This window comes from Crocodylus siamensis, chromosome 7 (genome assembly GCF_052110815.1).
Source record: "Crocodylus siamensis isolate JL-2025a chromosome 7, ASM5211081v1, whole genome shotgun sequence".
NCBI lineage: Eukaryota > Metazoa > Chordata > Crocodylia > Crocodylidae > Crocodylus > Crocodylus siamensis.
Window position 1 is genome coordinate 71,124,252 of NC_143401.1, and position 23,416 is coordinate 71,147,667.

Sequence of the window (23,416 nt, forward strand, 5' to 3'; positions counted from 1 at the left end):
TTGCATGCCCTTTTCCTGCCACTCTTAAGTACTTGTGAACATATACAGTATGCTGATGTAAGCAAAGAACTAATTCCTCATTAAGACTTTATATTAGTGGATGATCATGTTTAAGAATGATCAACACACACATGCCTGAAAACAATGAAGCTTTATTCATCTGGCTCAAAGAGTCCTGGGATCCTTTCCCACCTATTAGGCAGCTAAGTGAGATCCTGCTCCACCTCAAAAAGCGGTTAATGCAGAAGATACATTGGTCCTAGTAGTGGCCTTAGGGTTGTTGGAGCCCTAGGCAAAAGAGTCATTTGGGACCCTTTAGAGTATTACTCAGGTAAATATTAACCACCACAGTTGTATCATGGATCTTTTTAATATTCTTTGTGGGAATTAGAAAAATAGTTGAGTGTTAAAATGCAAATGGAGCCACTTCCTTGCAAAAACAAAAACTCTGGGCCCCCTAAATTGTGGGGTCATCCAGTTTGTCTGCCCCTAAGGCCACTACTGCTGGCCCTCATCCTCACTGCTTTATTTTTGTGACTACCTATCTAAGCTCAGTACATTTTACATATATGTGTGTGCGAGCACATGTGGTAGTGATGGTGGTTCTTGTTCCTAAATTCCTTCTGAAATTCATCTGAACCATATGAGCACAGATCCAAAATATACAATTACTTTGAAGCAGCTGTCCCAGGCTATTAAACAGAAAACTTATGAACAGATCAGAATAGACCAAAACAGGTGGTCTAGTACATAGGTACATATTACAGGCTTTTAAATTCTCCACATTTAATAAACAGAATGGCTTCATAGGTAAACCAATAATTGAGTTATTTCCATTTTGATTATTGATAATCACTCCAGTGATTCAAGAATTTAATATCATTCTGATGCAGGTTGAAACTGGAAAGTACCACAATCACCTTTTATTTTCATTTTAGTTATGAGAAACTGTTAAGCTCCCTTCAAGAGCAAAGTAACTGAAACAACAGTGGCCTTTACCACAAACATAGGCATGGATCACTGCCCAGAAAAACAAATGTCAATCTTCTGACTCGAGTATCACCACCTACAATGCAAGCAAGCAACAACAGATAATCCAAGCAAAACATCTTTTAAAAGAGCACAGTTGTTTCTAACTTTTTTGGACTGATTTGTTCTTATGCTAAAGTTTTAGAAACCAGTGCCATCCGAGGAACAAAATTCGTGGTACACATGCAGCTACTGTTGCATAGCCTCAGAGAGGTTTAGTTAATGCACAAAAGTTTACATGGCACATGAAACTACTTTTTTACCCTTTTTGGCCATAGATAATTCTTGAATTATTGAAGTATTAATCAAAATGTGTCCAATTGGAGTCAGCTGTGTTGAGTTTTAATGCTGACCTTATGTAAGTTTGATTCACAACCCTAATGATTTTAAGTGGTTTGTTAACTCTGACCTTTAAGATAGAGGTTAGGACAAAACCATGGGACAGATGTGGAATTAACATGAATCTTGAAGTTCATTAAGCTCATCATCATCATGTAGGGTGAAATGAGACATTATAATCTGTATTATGTAGGTGCATTAGTAAGGGAAGAAAGTTAGATAAGGAATAGCTTTTATAGGCTGGTATACCATTTCTGCAATTAGGTATAGTGTGCCACCTGGGAAGCAGAATTAGCTAGCTAGTAGGCCCATGCGAATAGGAAATGATTTGATTTGGATTTGGATTCAGCTGATTCGGATGCCAGAGATTTGATTCAGAGATCTGAATCATTTTTCCAATTCGATTTGGCCAAATCACTTAAGATTCGGAGCCAATTCAGAGATTCAGCCATACAGTATAATAGGGAATCAATGAAATATCTATAACTTTGCTGTCTTTTGGCTTATTCAGATGAAACTTGCAGGGATGGTGGCCTCTGCTGAGAGTATGACTTGTGTCTTGTTTCAAGGTGATCGGTGCAGGGGTTCCTGGGAAATTGCACCTCAAACTGATGACAAGCAAAACTCATGTCATGTGTATTAAGGCACAGTGGGTAAAAAATGCAGGCATGTTAGCCCCTGGTGAGGCCACAAAGCCTGCCAAGTTTCAAGGAGATAGGTACAGGGGTTTGGAAGAAACTGTGCCTCAAACTGCAGACAAGCAAAACTCATGACATGGGTGACACTGTGTGTGTTAAGATGCAGGGTGAAAGCTGCAGGCTTGCTAGCGGCTGCTGAAGTCATAGTAATCTTTTGTGGACCCTTTAGACATAGTCTGTAGATTCCCAAGGGCATAAACCACTGTTTATTGTATTAATATGCTTTAGGTAGGACCCAGAATCATTTGCTTACACAGGCTTGTGGAAATTATCTATTTCACAGTCTTGGATAATGGACAACCTTGTCCATTGCATGGTTGTTCATTCAATTTTACTGGAAAGCTAAGGTCTTGATCAGGCTACGGTGCCAGTATTGGCCTTCTCATCATTTTAGAGGTTTCATTAAATAACTGAAGTGTTTTTACCAAATGAAATGGTTTCCACTGAAAATCAGTGACAGCCTTTTCCAAATCAGATAAAAAATAAAGTCCAATTTCTTGCCATGCTGCCAGAAAGTCAGATGTTCATGATGATGGTGTCATAAGAATTTTTTTTTTCAAACAACTATGTAAATTAAGCCTCCTGAGTCTCTGAGGGGAAAAAAAATAAGACAGAACTGGAAGTTCTTACTGTACCACTTTGGAATTTCACTGGAAGCAAGTGGTAATTCCAAGAAATCAGAGGATGAAATTCCTCATGTTGCTACACTGTTCTTCCCAGATGTACTGAAAGTCTATATACAGGGACTACAAATTCTTAGTTATCCCTGTCTCCTAAAAGTGCCAATATCCTATCATTCCAATGGTTACTTTTGCAACTAAAACTATTTAAAAACTTCATAGGATTCTATTTGTCACTATCATTTCTACAGCTGATATGAACTGAGTTTGCATTTGCTATATTGAACAAAAACCTAGCAGGTAACAAGACTTCAGGTCGGACCAACTCATGACTAGATAAAGACACCAGCTTGCATTCTGCTATAGGACTTAGTGTATTCCTTCATACCAAATGCCTGACAAGTTAGCCTCTAGCACATCAGCCTACTTCTGAGCATCAGGAGCATTTGAGCTGCTGCAAAGGCTTGTAGGTCATACAGTAAAGTTCTATACTAGAGGGAGATGTTGGTCCAAAAAAGACATCACTTGGCTTCTTTCCTGAAGTAGCCATGTGCCTGCTGGGATCATTTTTTTACAGACTGGAATTACACCATTAACTGAATTCCATCTGCTCCTTGAAATACTTGGCATTAGTTCACAGAAACCAAATAGTGGATTACTGCATACGATCACATATATTGCTCTATAAAAGGAAAAATGAACAAAACAATATATATGCATACCATGTCAAAAACCCCTCACATAAAATGTTACCATTTTTCTGGAATTCTTTATATTACTTTCCTAAGTGTTCTGCATTATCACTTCTTACACAGAACATTTTTCTTCATTCTAATAATTCTTTTATGTGGTTGGTATTTAGCTACTGGCATTTCCTCCAAACACATGCCTATTCTAGAATAAATATTCCAATAACTTTTCTTATATAGCTGGGATTGCCATAGCATGCCTAACAAACCACAAAAGTGAAGAAATGAAAAGCTAAGCCATCTGATGATATATACCAGCTATTCCTCCACTCATAGGAATGCATCCTAAAATACCAGAACCAACATACAATTCAGAGTAGACATCTCAGCCTCCTAAGTGACAGTTCACTACCCATCTACTTATCGAAATACCGTCTTCCAAGAAAACTAGTTATAGAAGTATGCAGTAGCTATGTGTTATGGGAAGTTGTTGTTAAGTGCTGAGAGTGGTAGAAGGCTAGCATACCCAGAGGCAGAGTTAAGTTTATGGTATATGTAATATATGACAGTGTTAAATCATTTATTTATGAGTAGAGAAGTGGATACTGTTTGGTGGTTTAACTTTTTTGTGATCTCACTTTTATAGAATTGCATCAGATATGCTGTACATATAACTGCCTCAATTTAATTTATATTTTTCTGCATATTACTTCCCTATGTCCTTAAGGCTTAAACAGGGGTGACACTTTGGGCATGTCTACACATGTGCTTTAGCATGCAATAGACTATTTTACTGGGCATTAAAGCATCACATAAAAAACTGTCACATTATATTAATGCCCAGTAAAATAGTCTACTGTGGATTAAGCGTCACTAAAAAGCATGAAAATATGCTACTGTGCATTAACGCAGTCTAATGCACATCAATTTATTACCTCCCATTGGAGGTACTAAATTTAATGCACATTAGAAAAGGTGCATTGCACATGAAGACGTGCCCATTGGCTCCAGTTCAGTCCCAGGCAGCATTTCATTGTATTTGCTTAGGATGCAGCAAGATACTACCAAGCGCTGCATTTGTGTTTTACTACATCCCCAGTAATTAGCTCAGCCTCTAAATACAACTGCCCTAAAGTGGTTATACTAATTAGAAATAGTAAATTCCTTCTGTTCTAGGGCTCTGTGGAGCAACTATTGTCCAGAATTTTGCTCCCAAAAGGTTGACTGCCTACAAGAAATATGTGCCTCATTTGAATTCTTCTTTAAAACACAATACTAACTATGGTTAGTATTATTTCATAGATTTCATAGACATTAGGGCTGGAAGGGACCTCGGGAGATCATCAAGTCCAGCCCCCTGCCCAAAGGGCAGGAAGTCAGCTGGAGTCATAGGATCCCAACAAGATAAGCATCCAATTTACTCTTGAAGGTGTTCAATGTAGGTGCTTGAACCACCTCCAATGGCAGGCTGTTCCAGACCTTGGATACATGCTACCAGACTATACTGTAATATGTTTGTTTGTATAACATTGGAATGTTATCTACTGCTAAGTACTGTGTATAAATATGTGTAGGAAGTGTATTATAGTGGTCCTAAATGTGCTAACTGCTTTGAATAAATAAGTATCTGCACTTATGTAACAAAACCCCCAGTTCTTCTTTTTTTATTTTAAAATGCATTCCCTCCCCTTCCCCAACCATTTCTGACATTTTCTCTCCCTCTCTATTCCCTATACATAAGTATAAGTGAGCTTATACATAGGATAAGCTTCAACATTTTATTTTGGTAGCAAGTTGTATTTGTTTTGTTTTTCTCCTTCTTTATATTGTATAATTATTATATTTATATTGATTTTTACTGTTTTATATTACTATTTTACTGATACTATATGGTTTAGGCCTACATATGTAAGTTGACATAAGTCAAGTTTCCATTTTGTTTGTCAAGTCTCCATTTTGTCCCCCTGACCTACTGTGTAACCTATGACTCATACCTAGCCCTCCTATGTAACTTGGTTCCTGAATGAATGGGGATGAGTGAGGGTGCTTGACAAAAAGTCTAAAAATAGCTCCCTCTGAATAACTGAACCATCAAAACCAATACCTGGACCAAGGACCCAGCCATTGGAATGACCCTCAGCATTCAAGAAACAAAAAATGAGGCAACCCACCATTGTACCAAGGCTGCACATGCTCAGTAAGAACACCTGGAGCCCTCTGGGACAGGACTGACCTTGCCGGGACAGGCCCTCCCCATAGGAGATCAGCGGTAGTCTGCTCCATAAAAAGTGGTAGTGAAAACTGACTCCTTCTGATGCCCTCTCCATCTGGACCAGCACCATACCACACCACCTATCCACCCAGAGGCCCCACCGGCGATCCCCCTCTGGACAACACCTGCTGGACAATGACCTCTTTCCAGCCTGGGTAGGTAGCTATCACCCCCAACCCCCTCTTCAACCAAGGCTTTGGACTATGTTTCTCTTCCCTACCTGGACTCCAATCCTTCCACTGAGTCTCTTTCTCCTGCTGCCATTATGAGCGCTTTGTGTGTGTGGGGGGGGGTGGGGGGGGAATCAATAACTTCATGGGACTGTGTAGTGTGTTGTCTGTTTAATAGACCTGTTATTTTGAAACCCCAAGTTGGGTTTTTGTCTGTTTCCTGACTGTTTCCTCCTTGCCACCACTTATCTGCCCCCCAAACTCCCAGGTTTCTGCCTCAGTTTCTTTCCTGGCTGTTTCCTCCTTACCACTGGGCTTTTTCCCTTGCACCAGTGACCTTGAATAATCCTGGGGCCACTTGACCTTAAGTAACCCCAAGCCTCAGTTTCTCAGCCCAACTTCTCTCTAGTCTATTGGTTCTAATTCCGGTTCCAGAAACTTTCACTCCATGCACTTTCTCTCTCACCTTAACCTCCCCTCGGGTATCCCAAGTACCCCAACACACACATACATACCGTACCATCCAAGTTAGGAACTTACCTCGATGTATGTGTAGGTGGATGGTATGTGTGTAAACTGGTGATAAATACAAACACACACACACACACACACACACGTGTGTGTGTGTATGTATATATATATGTAAATGTATAGGTGTGCATGATATATGAATTAGTGATCTGTGTATGTGTATGGGGTGTGTGGGTATTGACAACTGATAGTTGTCTAATTTTTGGGGGGGGTGTGCTTGAATTGGTAATAGATATGCATGTGCCTAGGCTAGTTGGGATGTGTGTGCGCCTGAGTTGGTAGTGTGTCCGTGTGTATGCACCTAATTGATTTGTGTGTTTGTATATGTGCAATTGTGTCACACCCTCCTGTCTAACAGCGCAATATTGAGATCCTGAGAGTTGGCCTGACCCCATAGGGCAACACTTAGCTATCCACAAAGCTATAAATACTGAGTTTTTTTTCAAGAGGATAACAGGAAATCCTAAGTGCGCTTGGCAAAACTGCCACTGGCTTCAGTGAGGCCAGGATTCAAGTTTGTGCATAGCTAGGACTTGCACCAGCATATTCCAGTCTCTCAATGGACACATGAATCACCAGTGTATTTCCAAAACAGAAGTTTCAAAGCCTAAACCTAGGTCAAAGGTTTCAGAAGAAGATTATTAAGCTCAAAATATTGCCACTGCCATTTTTATTATGCCAATGTCACAAATGTTATCCCTAAAAATAGTACATAAAGTACCAAAAATAGATCCCTTCTTGTGGACATAAGCTCTCTTCTATCTTACAATTAATTAAAGTATTTGGTGTTATCTCATCATATTCTGCACATGGTTAACTTCATAAATGATGAGCTTTGCAACATGTAAAACTAACTGATCTCATATTATGGGACATTTGCCCCTTTATTTGTTGTACACCCATGTTTACATTTTATTGGCAGAATATTTACTGAAACTGCAATATTTCAGTGTTCATGGAAAGTAGCTTCATAGAAAGTAACTTTGATATTTGTTATCTCCAAGTAAAACCTATCCTAAGAGTTGCTGTCATGAAATCAAGGAAGAGAAATATGTTGTGTGACTCATTCAATAAGAACAACTCATAACAGGAACAGCGCACAGGGTGCTTGGAGATATAAAGTGGAAAAAATTGATGATTCCTGTGCGTGCTCAAGCAAGAGTCAGCACTTTACTTCAGTCCAGCTCACCCAACATCTGTAAAGATCGGTAGTGTTAATGGGTGGTTTTATCTAATACCTGATTAAATCAGCTTTAGCTAAAAGTGCCAAGAAGTACCACTGAAATGCCTGATCTTTACATACACTTCAGAGCTGGGTTGAAGTAACGTGCTGCTTTTTCCAGTAAAATGCTTTTTTTTAATGTCTGCAAGTAGCCACAATTAAAATAAACTGCTTTCCAACAGAGTTAGATTAATAGTTATATTCAGAAAAAGCTACTCATCAAATAAGTTTTGAAGAATGGATGCACTCAAGGCTCAACGATGGCTTACAATTCAACAAAAAATAAATAAATAAGAATCAATTATGGCTCCTCTAGATGTTCAGGCAAAGGTGTGATAGGAGCATGTGCCTTATAGGAGGCGTGATTGTAGGATCCAGCATCAGATCTAAATATGCCTTATTGCCAGTACAAGGGGAGCCGGGATCACAATCTCAAGTTCCCCTTGTGCCATCTTCTGCTGCTGTGAGCACCACAGCTGATGGGGCTCATAGTGGGGACAGCATACCCTGCTGCCTCTGCTGTAAGCCTCATCAGCTGCGGGGCTGGCAGTCCATGTTGCGCTCCAGTGACTGAAAGCCCCTCAGTTGATGGGGCTCCCAGCCATAGAGGAGCACCTGGCCATTTGTTCACTTAATGCTGTGATAAGAACAAAGTTGTTATACCTCTTTTGTGGAATAACTTTGTGCCTTATTGCTTGTTTTATCACACCATCAATAGATTGAATGTGTGGCTCAATCACAACCTGAGGCACAATTTAACTGTTAATCATGCCTTAAGTGTCATATGTAGATGAGAGCTCAGTTAAATTTAGTATTCATCATAAACAATTTGTCCCCATTTATTCTAGTAATTTTAAAGACTTGTATCATTTAACCTATCATTATTGGGGATAGGAAACAGTGGATTCTTTTCTGTATTTTAAGGTACAACGACTTAAATTTACTCAGAAAAGCCACAACTTTCCTTGGATCTTTAGGGTACTTTCACACCTACTCGAGAGGTGTGGGGGACAGTGCTTTAATTAGAGCGGCTCTGAGAGGCCTTTTTTAAAGAAATGCTCCTGAATATACATCCATATTTATAAGATTTAACATTTTCAAAAAATTCAGATGGATAACCTTTGCATTTGAACTCAATTCTACATTCCTCACTGACAGCATTAGTTAGTTTTGAAGCCAGACTGATTATATTATTAAGGATGGTAGAACTCAGCATTTAATATGGAAATCATGTCTGAATAAGGATTGTTGCAAAGGTCTCTAAGATATCTATATCTATAATTATTTGCAATAAAATATACCTTTGTCATTCTGATTCTGCTTAATGTATTATAATATTCCAGGGTTTTAGCATCTGAATTATAATAACATTGTTGTAAATTTAGATTTTTTTGAGATTCATTAGATTTGGAGACAATTCTAGCATGTTAGAAAAGACCACTTAAGCAATTCTGTCTACAAAGTTAGAGCTGACCCGTAAAGTGCAAAAATGAATAGTGTTAAAGTAGTAAAAAGACTAATAGTGAAATAATTGCTAGTAAAAAATATTATACAATTCCTAAAAAAAAGTTGTTTTCACTAAATCGCTGCATATTTTTTCGTTGAATTAATGTACACTTTAACTAGACAGTCTTTTGTCTTTTAAATAAGGATAATTACACCAATAATTATATATATTTACATGTAAATTACACATACTATATGTGTGTGTGTGTGTGTGTGTGTGTGTGTATCTGGGGGAAGTAGAGGGGTGTTCGGAAGGGTTTGAGTTCTAAAACAAATGTATCTTGGAGCAGTCTCATGTCCTGATTTTAACAGTTTTCATTTGGAATATACTTTAAAAAATGAATTTATTATTATTATTAATATTAATAATAATGATGATAATAATAATATTTATTATTATTATAGAGGTCTGTCTTAACTTGTTAATGGTTTCCAAGAAAACCTGTTTTAGGTGGAATTAAAAATCAATCCTAAATTTCCAAAGCTTGTGCTAGCACTTCCCCACAGCATTTCTTTGGCACCACAGGAAGCCCCCTTTTAGCATAGGTGGATTAAAACACTGGCCAGCAGGGTCTGAGCCCAGGGGCCTCTGCCAATCAGGGGGCCCCAGGTGCCTGGGTTCCCATGGGTAACGGTGGGTTTAGGCAGGCAGCATTCAAGCCTGCAAGGGGCTGCTTGGAACTGCCAGGAGTGGGAGGCAGGGGGCACCACGTGGTTGTGTGTGGCTGCATGCATGCACGTGACCCAGAACAGTCAGGAAGGCCAACCGTAACTTATCATGCATCCACAGATGCATCTCAAGCAGGTCCAAGGAGGTGATCCTCCCCCTCTATGCGGCACTGGTCAGGCTGCAGTTGGAGTACCGCATCCAGTTCTGGGCGCCGCACTTCAAGAGGGATGTGGACAACATGGGGAGGGTCCAGAGGAGGGCCGCTCACATGATCAGGAGGCAGCAGGGCAGGCCCTACGAGGAGAGGCTATGGGACCTGCACCTGTTCAGCCTCCACAAGAGAAGGCTGAGGGGGGATCTAGTGGCCTATTACAAACTAGTCAGAGGGGACCAGCAGGCACTGGGGGAGTCCCTGTTCCCCTGAGCACTACCAGAAGTGACTAGAAATAACGGTCACAAGCTGGTAGAGGGTAGATTCAGACTAGACATCAGGAGATGCTATTTCATTGTAAGGGCGGCTAGGATCTGGAACCAACTTCCAAGCAAAGTGGTGCTGGCTCCTACCCTGGGGGTATTTAAGAGGAGGCTAGATGTACACCTTGCTGGGGTCATTTGACCCCAGTACTTTTTCCTGCGATGGCAGGGGGTCAGACTAGATGATCTGCTCAGGTCCCTTCCAACCCTACCAACTATGAAACTATGAAACTATAAAACTATGAGATGGACTTGTTTAGTCTGCAGCAGAGATGTGGGGGGGAGGGATTTGGTAGCAGTCTTTAACTATCGGAACAGTAGTTCCAAAAAGGATGGAGCTGGACTGTTCTCGGTGGTGGCGGATGGCAAAACAAGGAGCAATGGTCTCAAGTTACAGCAAGGGAAGTTTAGGTTGGATTTTAGGAAAAGCTTTCTCAGTAGGAGAGTGGTAAGGCACTGGAACAGGTTACTTAGAGAGGTGGTACAATCTCTATTCTTGGAGGTTTTAAAGGCTCAGCTTGACAAAGCCCTGGTATTCACACCTGGTTAAGTTTGAATATCTTGAACCAAGGTGGTGAGGAAAAGGTGAGAATTAAGGCAGAGTTCCTTCTCAGGCACTTGACTTGGTGATGGCCTCAAGGGAGGACTTGGTGGCAGAGCTACAGGTACAAGGTAACCTAGGGGATAGTGACCACCACTTGATAGGATTCACTATCCAATGTAAGGTCAGAAAGACAAAGAGTAGGGAAGTAGTGCTAGACTTCCAGAAGGCCAACTTCAACGAGCTCAGGAGATTGGTTAGGGTGGGACTGAGGGGTAATCACATCTTGGGGTCCAAGAAGGGTGGGAGTTCCTCAAGGAACTGATCCTACAGGCACAGAGGACTACCATCCCAGTACACACAAAGGGAGGCAAGACAGTCAAAAAACCTTCTTGGCTGAGCAAGGAAATCCAGGAGAGCCTTCAGAGAAAAAGGGGCCTACAGTTTGTGGAAGCAGGGTGCAGCCACCAAGGAGGAGTAAATTTACTTGGCTCGCACTTGCAGGAAAGCAGTGAGAAAGGCCAAAGCTGATACAGAACTCCAACTGGCAACAAAGATTTAGGATAACAAAAAGTCCTTCTTTAAGTACATAGGGAGCAGGAAGAAGGCACAGGGTAATGTAATGCCACTACAGAATGGACTAGGGCACTGTAACTGATAGGATGGAAAAGGCGGAGCTCTTAAAGAATTTATTTGCTTCTGTTTTCCTGGACACAGACACAAATGCACCTCCCAGTGAGTCTTTAGTCTGAAGTGAGAGTAATACCAGTCCACCAACAGTTACCTAGTGAAGGGGCACTTGGAAGGGTTGGATGTATTTAAGTCGGCAGGCCCCAACAATCTTCATCCAAGGTACTAAAGGAACTGGCTGATGACATAGCAAAACCACTGGTGCTGCAGTTTGAGTGCTTGTGGCACTTGGGCCAGGCCCCAGAGGACTGGAAAAGGGCTAATATGGTCCCTATCTTCAAGAAGGGGAGGAAGGAGGACCCAGGTAATTATAGGCCAGTTAGCTTCACCTCTATTCTTGGCAAGACCTTAGAAAAATCATAAAGAATCACATTTGCAGAGGGCCAGTGGGTAACACAACGGTGAGGGGCAACCAGTATGGGTTTATAGTAGACAGATCCTGCCTGACTAACCCAGTCTCTTTTTATGACTAGGTCACAAAGTGCTTAGATGCAGGGGAGGAAGTAGATATTATTTACCTGGATTTTAAAAAGGCTTTTGACACAGCGTTGCACCCAATTCTTACGAGCAAACTGAGTTGCTGTAATGTGGATTTTTTCACAGTAAGGTGGGTTCAAAACTGGCTTATGGGACACACCCAGACAGTGGTGGTGGATGGGTCAGTTTCTCCCTGGAGGGATGTGGGCAGTGGTGTTCCCCAAGGCTCTGTCCTTTGACCAATACTGTTTAATATCTTCAACACTGACAAGTGCAAGGTGGAGCGATTTGGATGAAGGTGTTGAAAGCACCTTGTCCAGATTCACAGATGACGCTAAACTATGGGGCATAGTAAACATGCTGGAGGGCAGGGAGCAAATTCAGGGAGATTTGGCCAGACTGGGGAAGTGGAGAGATCAGAATAGGCTGCAATTTAACAAAGATAAATGCAAGGTGCTGTACCTGGGGAGAAAGAATCTCCAGCACGCCTATAGACTGGGGGGTACCATTCTGAGCACCACAGCAGTGGAAAGGGATCTCAGAGTCCTGGTTGACATGAAAATGAACATGACCAACCAGTGTGATGAGGTAATAAGCAGGTCTAACTGCACTCTTTCTTTTATCAGCAGGAATATCACGAGCAGGTCTAAGGAAATGATAATTCCCCCCTATGCGGCATTGGTGAGGCCACAGATGGAGTACTGCATCCAGTTTTGGGCGCCGCACTTCAAGAGGGATGTAGATAACCTTAAGAGGGTTCAGAGGGCTACTCATATGGTTGAGGGCCTGCAGGTAAGATCCTATGAAGACAGACTGAGGGATCTGAATCTCTTCAGCCTCTGCAAGAGAAGGCTGAGAGGCGATCTTGTGGCTGCCTACAAACTCATTGTGAGGGACAGCTGGGAATAGGGGACACTTCATTTACCAGGGCACCCCTTGGGATTACCAGAAATAATGGCCACAAACTGAAGGAGAACAGATTTAGATTGGACATAAGGAAGAAATTCTTTATGGTAAGGGTTGCCAAAATATAGAATGGGCTTCCAAGGGAGGTGGTGCTTTCCCCTACCCTGGAGGTTTTCAAGAGGAGATTAGACAGGCATCTGGTTACCTAACCCCAGTGATCTTTCCTGCCTGGGGCAGGGTGCTAGACCCTCGGACCCAATGATCTACCAGGTCCCTTCCAACTCTAGAAATCTATGAATCTATGATACTGCTGCCTTTGGAGCAGGGTGGTGTTAAATTCACAAAAATGTGAATTGCCACATGATGCAAGTTTTAACAGAAAGGCTAATTATGACACTGCACATGTCTGTTAGCCAGTCATGTAATGCTGCAGAACTGCTTCTCTCTCTGCAGAACTGGCAGTGACTCAAGGTCAAAGCATGAGGGAAAAGTTTCTCCTATGTCCAGATGGCAGTGGCAAAACTGGAGCACCAGAACTCTCAGTGGCAAAAATGGAGCAATTTTTTCTGTTGTCTTTTGCTATTCCATCACTGTTATCACCCACCCTTTATTTATTACTGCAGCTGTTGATGAGAGAAATTAAAGAAATGTAAAATCCTACGTTGATTCAGACACCTGACTATAAATCCAAAATACATACTGGATGTGCTTGCACTGAGGTACACTTCATATTTCCATTGTTCAGCTACATTTGCCCTAGTTACGTAACATACACAACATTAATTTTTTTTATTCTTCAGCCAAGCAGAAGCAAGTCTTAAAACCCAGTGGGAATAAATCCCTGATTGTTTTTCTCTTATTAGCAGCTCTTCTATGGAAAAAGCAAGGTTCAGTCCCATGTGCAATTTTATAAAAATTAGAATTAAGAAAACAGTTTAAGAGATAATCTTATTAGCAATGTGCATTACTTAAAACAGTACTGCTGTATGCATATTCTTATTTATTTTCTTTATTCTGAGTACAGAAGCTTGAAGGAGCTAATGGGAAGGTGTGGTATTTCTTAGGTGTTACTAGGATTATTGTTTGAGACATCATAAAAGATTTCATGGCAATGTTTTGGGGTCTCTCCCAGTTGTAGGTCACACAAAAATATAGTGTGTGATATAATTTAAGAATGTGGCTGCTGCTGTTGGATGTTTTGTTATATTATCATATCACATCAAATATTACATAGTATGGTATATATACATGTATGTACTATAAAAAAGTGTACACTGCTGAGCCACCTTATAGGGCCCTCATTTTTCAGACGGTAGGATTTAAGCACTTCCTGAAATTCAAGCCCTTGTAAGAAATGTCAAGTAGGGAATAAAAAACTGAAGCACATAATATGACTAGACCCTTGAAAATCTTATCTCAATATAAAAAAGCTAAATGATGTTCAGCATCATTCAGAATTTCCTTAAATGCTTCAATCAAAAAATCCTTAAATGCTTATACAATGAAGAATGAGTCAATCCAATGAAAAATAAGATAGTACGTGAATAAGGTTAAAACAGGACTATCATTATAATAACATAAATGGAACTAGGAATTCAAAAACGATTGATTTGAGCAAGTACAACACATTTCTACATCAGATTGTCACAAAGGAAAATTGAAATCATTAGAGGGAGGTTGTGCTAATCAACTCTTTCCTAATCAAGCTGAGATCAAATCTTAAGTGGCCCCTTAATCCTCATACCCACTCCTCAAGTTAGAGATGAGATTCTTAGTGTCTCTTTCTGCATTAGATATTTAACTTTACCCCTCCACCCTGCAATACAGAGAAGGAACAAGTGGGAAATACCGTCTGACTTTTGCCTATAAATGTAAAGGCTTCTAATCCCCTGCTGACTTACCAAACAGCACAGGACACATGAAAATATTGAAATAATTCAATATAATAAAGATTCTTCTTTCCTTTAGACCTGAACTCTTGCATGCTCTGAGAAAGGTGAAAAACTAACAGCAGATACTTTTCCAGTTTTGTCCCAAGATGTTTGGTGGAAGCAAGAGCAGAACAGAAAGTCCCTCAGCAAATAAGCAGCATCAACTTAAAAATTAGAAAAGGGGATTGCAAATGACAGGCACAGGACATGACTGTGTATCACCAAACTCAGAAGAAATCTTGAAGGCCAGGCTATGCTGGTTAGAGGTACTGGCAAATATCAGGGTGCCATGACTTTCTTAATTTCCACTCAGTCCACAGAAGAAAGGGAGGAGTGAGACTGTACACACCCACAAAGCTGCAGCAGTGAAAAGGATACTTTGGGGTATCCCGCACTCTCACATGAACTCAAAAGAACACCAATGAACAGACATCCTGTTGTCAGCCTGGTCCCAACTTCCTTGACTTGGGACTGCATTCTTAAGGGGCTGAGAATGAATGAATCAGTATCTCAGAAAAGGAAATAGAAGCTACCTCATACTGATATTCAAGCTTCTAGAATGATAAATGTTGAAAAAGTTTAGCCATTGACTTTATTCCTATCCTTTTTCCTTCTCATTTTTTGTATTTCTGTCATTGGCTTTCAGATTTTCTACCCTTTGAAATTCGAATCTAATGTATTTTGGTGCCTTCTGTACTCTTTTGCTCTTTATCTAGATTGCTGGTATATTCGTTATGAGCAGGGAGTGATCATAATTCACATGATTTTTTAAATTCAGAAATAGCTTCTTTGTGCTTATAACAATATAGAATCGCTATCAAATACCATTTTAAAAATTAGGGTGTTTTAGAAGTTTATGAACTTAAAAAGTTAGGATTTAATTTATATATGTATTTTTTAAATATGTGAAGTCTGAACATTACATAATGCAAGAATATTATCCTAAAACAGTATGTACGCTAACAGTTAGGACCCTACAGCTCTACTGTTCTCTAAGGTCGCTTTATTTAACAAATATAAAGGAGAACTGCAATAGCTATTGGTCCAGAATGCTTTTTTACAAGTATTCGTATGTAGAGCAAAGATCCTAGAAACTAATGTTTCTAATGGCACCATTAAGATCATATTGTACTAATTGGATTTTTCTTAATTGTTTTCTGAGAAAGAGTATGCCAAAATAAATTTAAAAAAAATAAAGTAAATCCTCAGTTGTGTTATTTTGGCTCTGTATTAGTCTACATGTGAAAATATAGGATGAACCTAACCTATCTCTCCTCTCCTCTATCCTCCTCCTACTCAGGAGTTTACTTAAGTAGCAAAAACAAAAACAAACAAAAAAGCCTACAATAAAAGCTATTATCCTAAACTGTCCTGCAACTGCTGTAGGGGGCCTGGTGGGCAAACATATATGTCTTCTGTCATCACCTGTCTAAATAATCATTATGAGCAAAAGTATCCAGGGCAACCAAAAGCAATTATGAAGCTTCTGTACTTTGGGGTAAGAGGACTGGCTTGAAGGATCCATGAAGTGGATGAGTGAATACAGTGATAGAGACATCTCAAATATGATTTGTCATCTGGAAATTAATTTTTAAATATGCCTACCACTCCTATATAGTATTCCAAACAGCATGAAGTTTTGGAGCCCTATAAACAAATGGATTCATAAATATCCTGGCTTTATTTAGGCTGGGTCATTCATAAAGAAGTCACATATCTAAATTTTTCCACGGGTATAGGTCGTAGCCGTGTTGGCCTAAGGACATCAGCAAATCCTTCCATGGTACTTGGAAAATTCCAGATTACATGGTTGCTTGACACAAAGGGAATGTCAGATCAAATCTTCACTCCTAATGAAGATTTCATGAATTCATTCTTGAATATTCATGACTTATGGAGTCTAAAAGAAAGATAAATTGCTTCATACAATTAAATGAACTTACATGAACTTTGCTTTATGATGTAGGGCTGCATCCTCTTCCCATTCAAGTCAATAGCAAAACTTTCTCTGACTTCAAAGAGAGTCACGCTAGCCCCTAAATGTGTAATGACATACTGGAAAGTTATAGCAAATACTTTATTCTTAAGGCAAAAGTTTTACATTTCTAATGTACTGTGTTAAAAATCAGTAATTATGTAAAATCATTTTAAATTTTCCTCAAGAAGACATCTGGAGTTGCTTTTACTCAAAAGAGAAAAGATGTCTGATTTATTAAATTTGAAGAAAAAAATAATCTTCAGAATGGAAAATGCCAAAGGCAGCATGAAGTGTTGAATATAGATATACCCAAATTACAAAAATCTTTCAGTAAAAGTTAATGTGAATCAACATCTACATTGGTCTTGAATGCCAAATTGATTTGAAATCCTATAATTGATGGAGCTAGAATGAATTATACTCAATGTCTGTTTTAATGAGTTCAGCAAAGTATTCAAGCCTGCTAAATGAGCAATGCTTGGGATGTGAGACACTGGCCTTTTTACTACTGTTACCTTAGTGATATACCCCAGCCATATATTAGCTCTTGAATGCAACAAAAGTGATATTCATCATGCAATCCTTAGAATAAGGCTGGAATGTTCTGCTGGAACAGAAGAAGTGACCGCCTTTTGATTCATGCAAAAGAAAGAATATTGAACCTCACTAGACCTCACATAAACTTAATTCTGTTTATGCCTAATAGTGTCCATAAGCAGAAAAATGGTAACAAAGGTTGCTGAGGCATCTAAAAGAATGAATAATGGAGACAACTTTTTCTCTATCATTGAAAAGGAGTGTATTGACCAATGAGTCATGTGTAGCCTCTAAGATATATGTAGTATAAAATGAGATGTAAAGAAGGTCACAGAAAGCAGAAGATTCTAGATCAGCCATGCCCAGCCTCCCAGCTCCACAAGCTGAATAAGTGGTCCGCTGGGTCCGCGATCTGGATCTTGCACAGTGTTGATCCACAAGTGCAATCCCATATGCTGGCCTAACCTGTATACCAGATCCAGTTGCCCACTTATCTGACCCTGTGCACCTGGATCCAGCCATGTGCCGTCCCCACCATGCTCCAGTGCAATCTAGCATGCAGGGCCACATTATCTGGCCCACCGGATTCCCTTCAAGTCTGGAAATTTGGCAGCTGGATGTCATAATCAATGCTGACATTACTCCTGTGTTGCCAGATTTCCAGACCAGTGGGCCAGAAGACAGCTCAGCAGGCTGGACCTGGCCCATGGGCCTCATGTTCAGCCCCACTGTTCTGGTGACCCCCAGTTCACTTAGCCACAAGCTTTGCAATAACTTTCATCAAAAGAAAAGGTTAACGTAGGGGGTGCTTAATAGTTTATCAGATTCAAGAGATTAATTCTTGAACAAGTCACAGACAGTTATTTGAGTGAAACTTGCCTTCCCAAACTAATGATGTTATCAGTATCCTTAGATGTCCCTTAGATTTTACTCTTTCCCTACACAGTCTATGGACTGAGAATTCTAAGGACTTTCCTGATCACTAAAGCTGTCTGGATTCCCTTGGAGATGACATTTATTTATGCTACTCCTGATATGGATGTTCTAATTCAGAGCCAGAGCTTGATGATTAAATTGATGTTTATTTCCAAAATAAATTCATCTATTTATATTCATCTCCAAAACAAGATAGCCATGATTAACAATAGTACAGATCATTGACATATAGTCATGATGGCATCTGGTACACTTCTGGGGATCTAAACTGTACAGAAGCTAGGAAAGAAGAGCAAACAAATTCTTGGCCTTCAGGATAGCCTTGCATAAGATTTCAGAAAGGAGGCTATAATACTGTACAAAACTAATTTTGGTGATCCAGTAAATAGCATTCTCCATTAAAAGTTCTAGAATCCAACCAGAGTTGTTCACTGTGTTCTAATGGGAGGTGAATTATTATTATAAGCTAAAGCAAATTTTATTAGACCATGACCATCCTCCCTGCCATCCTGTGGCAGGGCACTGTTTGTGCCTGCCACTTTAAGGGCCTTAAGATAGTAGCCGGCAGGTGCCTGATTAGAGCAGCCATTTTGGATTCAGGGCTGCCCATATAAACAGGGCATTTTGCTGCTGGAAGGACAGGCAAAAACATTGCCTGGTTGCTGGTATCACCTGGAGGTAAGAGAGGAGCTGTGGGGGATGGCTAGGAGGCTCCTGGTCCTGGGTATGACCTAAAACTGCACCCTGCCAGGAGTGGGTGGCCTGATGGGGCTCTCAGTGGTGTGGGAGCCCCCAGGAAATGCCAGGCCAGTTACCCCCCAGGTAAAAGGTGGGTCAGGGTACCTTAACCTCCAGCTCCCACATTCAGGTGGGTCAGGACAACAGAGGTAGAGGGGGCCAGGCACACCTATGGCCACCTGAGCCCACCCAAGGAGGGAAGTCCTGAGACCCCAAATAGAGGGGGTGGTGTATAAGATCTCAGGGGAACACCAGTTGTGGTGTGAGTCACTCCATTTCCCCACATCCAGGCAGTGGAGAAGCGGAGGTGCTGCACTTTATATAAAAGAACCATATGATTGCTCAGAGCTAGGTCTGTTGAGAGTATCTGGGTTAGGGTCAGAGAGGGGAGCAACGTAGATGATGTTATGGTGGGGGTCTGCTATAGACCACCAGACCAGGGAAAAGTGGTGCATGATGCTTTCTTCAAATAGCTAGCAGAAGTTTCCCAATAACAGGCTCTGGTTCTCATGGGGGACTACAATCACCCTGACATCTGCTGGGAGGGCAATACAACAGTGCGCAGGCAATCCAGGAAGTTTTTGGAGAGCACTGAGGACAAATTCCCGGTACAAGTCCTTGATCTGCTAACTAGGGGCTGTGCTCTTCTTGACTTCCTGCTCATAAACCAGGAAGAATTGGTGGGGACTGTAGTAGTGTATAGCAACTTGGGCAGCAGTGACCACGAGATGGTTGAGTTCAGGATCCTGAGAAAAGGAAGGATGAAGACCAGCAGGGTAAAGACTCTGGACTTCAGAAAAGTAGACTTCAGCTTGCTCAAGGAACTCATGGGCAGGATCTCCTAGGAAGGCAATCTGAAGGAAAGAGGAGTTCAGTAGACCCGGCTGTATTTTAAAGAAGCCTTACTGAGGGTTTAGGAACAAACCATCCTGATGTACATGAAGACTAGTGAGTATGGCAGAAGACCAGCTTGACTTGGCAGGGAACTGTTCAGTAAATTAAATCATAAATAGGAAGCTTTTAAGAAGTGGAAACTTGGATAAATAATTAGGGAAGAATATAAAAGCATTGCTTGGGCTTGCAGCAAGGCCAAAGCACAATTGGAGTTGCAGCTAGCAAGGGATGTGAAGGGTAACAAGAAGGTTTTCTATAAGTATGTCATTAGCAAGAGGGGGACCAGGTAAAGTATAGGTCCCTTACTGAATGGGGGAGGCAACCTTGTGACAGAGGATGCACAAAAGGCGGAAGTGCTGAATGCCTTTTTTGCCTCGGTCTTTACAGGCAAGGCCAACTCCCAGACTACAGCATTGGGCAGCACAGTTTGGGGAGGAGGTGAGCAGCCCTCAGTGGTGAAAAGAACAGGTTGGGAACTACTTAGAAAAGCTGGACATGTACAAATCCATGGGGCCAGATGGGATGTACCAGAGGGTGCTGAGGGAGTTGGCTGATGTGATTGCAGAGCCATTGGCTATCATCTTTGAAAACTTATAGCGATCAGGAGAGGCCCTGGATGATTGCAAAAAGGGCAAACATAGTGCCCATACTTAAAGGGAAGAAAGAAGATCCAGGGAACTACAGACCACTCAGCCTCACCTCACACCCTGGAAAAATCATGGAGCGGATCCTCAAGGAATCCATTTCTTAACACTTGGAGGATAAGAAGGTGATTAGGAACAGTCAGCATGGATTCACTAGGGGCAAGTCATCCCTGACCAACCTGATTGCTTTCTATGACAAGGTGACTGGTTCTGTGGATGTGGGGAGACTGGTGGATGTGGGGTACTTTGATTTTAGCAAGGCTTTTCACACAGTCTCCCACAGCATTTTTGTAGGCAAGCTAAGGAAGCGTGGGCTGGATGAATGGACTATAAGGTGGATAGAAAACTGGATGGAGTATTCGGCTGAGAGAGTAGTAATCAATAGTTCGGCATCTAGTTGTCAGCTGGTATCTAGTGGAGTGCCCTAGGGATTGGTCCTGGGACCAGTGTTGTTCAATGTCTGTATCAAAGACCTGGAAGATGTGCGTGGAGTGCACCCTCAGCAAGTTTGCAGATGACACCAAGCTGTGGAGAGAAGTACATGCGCTAAAGGGTAGACCTAGGATTCCGAGTGACCTATCCAACTTGTAGGATTGCAACCCCAAAAAAACTCATGAAGTTCAACAAAGACAAGTGTGAAGTCCTGCACTTAAGATGGAACAGTCCTAGGCACCAGTAAAGGCAAACAGCTCTGCAAAAAAGGACCTGGGGGTTACAGTGGATAATGAGCTGAATATGAGCCAGGAGTGTGCCCCTGTTGCCAAGAAGGCTAACACCATACTGGGCTGCATGGGTAGGTGTGTTGCCGTCAGGTCAAGCAAAATAATTATTCCCCTCTAGTCTGCACTGGTGCAGCCACATCTGGAGTACTGCGTTCAGTTTCGGGCACCGCACTACAGAAAAGAAGTGGAAAAACTGGAGAGAGTCCAGCAGAGCATGACTCAAAGGTTGAGGGGGCTGAAAAACATGACTTATGAGGAAAGACTGAGGGAACTGGGCTCATTTAGTCTAGAGAAGAGGAGACTGAGAGGGGCTTAATAGCAACCTTGAACTACCTAGTTGCATAGTTTCTAGGGTCGGAAGGGACCTGAGCAGATTATCTAGTCCGACCCCCTGCCATGGCAGGAAAGAGTACTGGGGTCAAACAACCCCAGCAAGATGCAGCTATAGGCAAAACCAAGCGGTCAGAGGAATCAAATGTATTTTTTATTTCAGACAGAATATAGATGCATTTTATTTGATTTTGTACATTGGTGATTTAGCCGTATGAAATACTTGATAGGTTAATTTAATGAAGTATGGTTAGAAAAGAACTCCAAAAGACCACATTTATTAAATTTAGTAATCAGTTTAAGAACTTATCAGCAAAATAAAACGACCGTTATGGCTGCTAGTGGCCTAATGGCATGCTATCACTATTTTTGCAGTGCTATGAATTGTGTGATGGCAGTTTGATCACATAATATCTCATCTCTTGACAATATGGATTTAACAATGTGATAATTATAATAATTACTGTGCAGATATGGTGAAGCAGTTCTAACTTTATCATTTAAAGTAATAGAAAAGCCCCCTAGGAAATCTATTATAAAAATTAATTTGATAATGCAGACTGACAAAACTATGGAACTTGATCAGCATATTGTCCACCTGTAGTAATTTAAAGCAAAGATTTTTGTAAAATATGTCTAACCAAGGAACTTGTCTGTGGTATTCATTTTTCTGATGATTTAAATATGTGCCAACTGCTAAACATAATTTGTATAGCTATAGAATTTGGAGACTTGCAACTTCGCTTTCTTGAAATGAATGCAGAACATAAAATATTGTTCCATTCCAGTTGTGAAAAAAAATTTTTAATTTTTTTTTTAAATCTCTCTCTACTGCTATAACATGAAATATTAAGAAACGTCCAGTAAAGTATTATTTGTTAGATCTAGGAATGCTGTGGAGAGACATTGCTTCCCATTCTCTATTCTTGGGATTAAGTCTAGCCTCATGACTCACAAAAACAGCTTTAGGTAAATTCTGCAGGGAGTTCTGTTCAACTAGTATAACCAGAAAATACCTGAAGCTTGAGTACAATAAATATGAATATTGCCAAAAGAAGAAATCTTATTGAAATGATATTTCTGATATGGTTCCTTCCCTTTTACAAGCCAACTTTTAATTGTTCCTACTATTTTGTGGGTCATTTAAGGCTAAATAGCCCACAGCTGATTTATGAGTAATGTCAGACAGTGGATGTGGGTGGTGTCATGTAGGTAAAGGCAACAACACCCAGTAGTATGGGATTTTGTGATACAAAATGTAATTGAATATGTTTATAATCAAATCAGGTTTATAAGGTAAGCTTTGCATTGAGTCTTAGCTGGTTTTGTTTTATGAGATTTATGACTTTAAGATTTATTTTTTTAGGTATTTATGATGTAAGTAATTGAGCATTTGTACTTATTATGGTTAGTTTTGCTGGGCATCTTAAGTGCCTAGGCAAAATGCCTAGAATTGCTAATAGCCAGTTTTCCAGTAAAAGCTGTGGAGTTATCTAAGAATATGTTATCATACTTTAATTTCCACTGTTGGAATCAACAAGTGTTTCAGAAAGATGTGAAAGCTGATAGGTCCATAATTAGACTGGCAATAGCAGATGCATTCACTTCGTGTTAAAACATTCCCTTTAAGAGGTTGAACTTGTTTACTTATTGCATAAATGAGTTATGTCCATTAGTACTTCAAAGGTAACATTTGTTGCACAGAGATATTTGGCTTTATTTGTCAATGGACTCAAACTGATTGCTATTTTATAGCAATGAGCCCCAGGATAGGAAAAAGCTAGAGGGGAACAGTTTTAATTTGCACTTTGAATCCCTCAAGGATCTAATAATGCTAGTCAGAAATTGAATTGATCAGATGTTCAGTCTGCC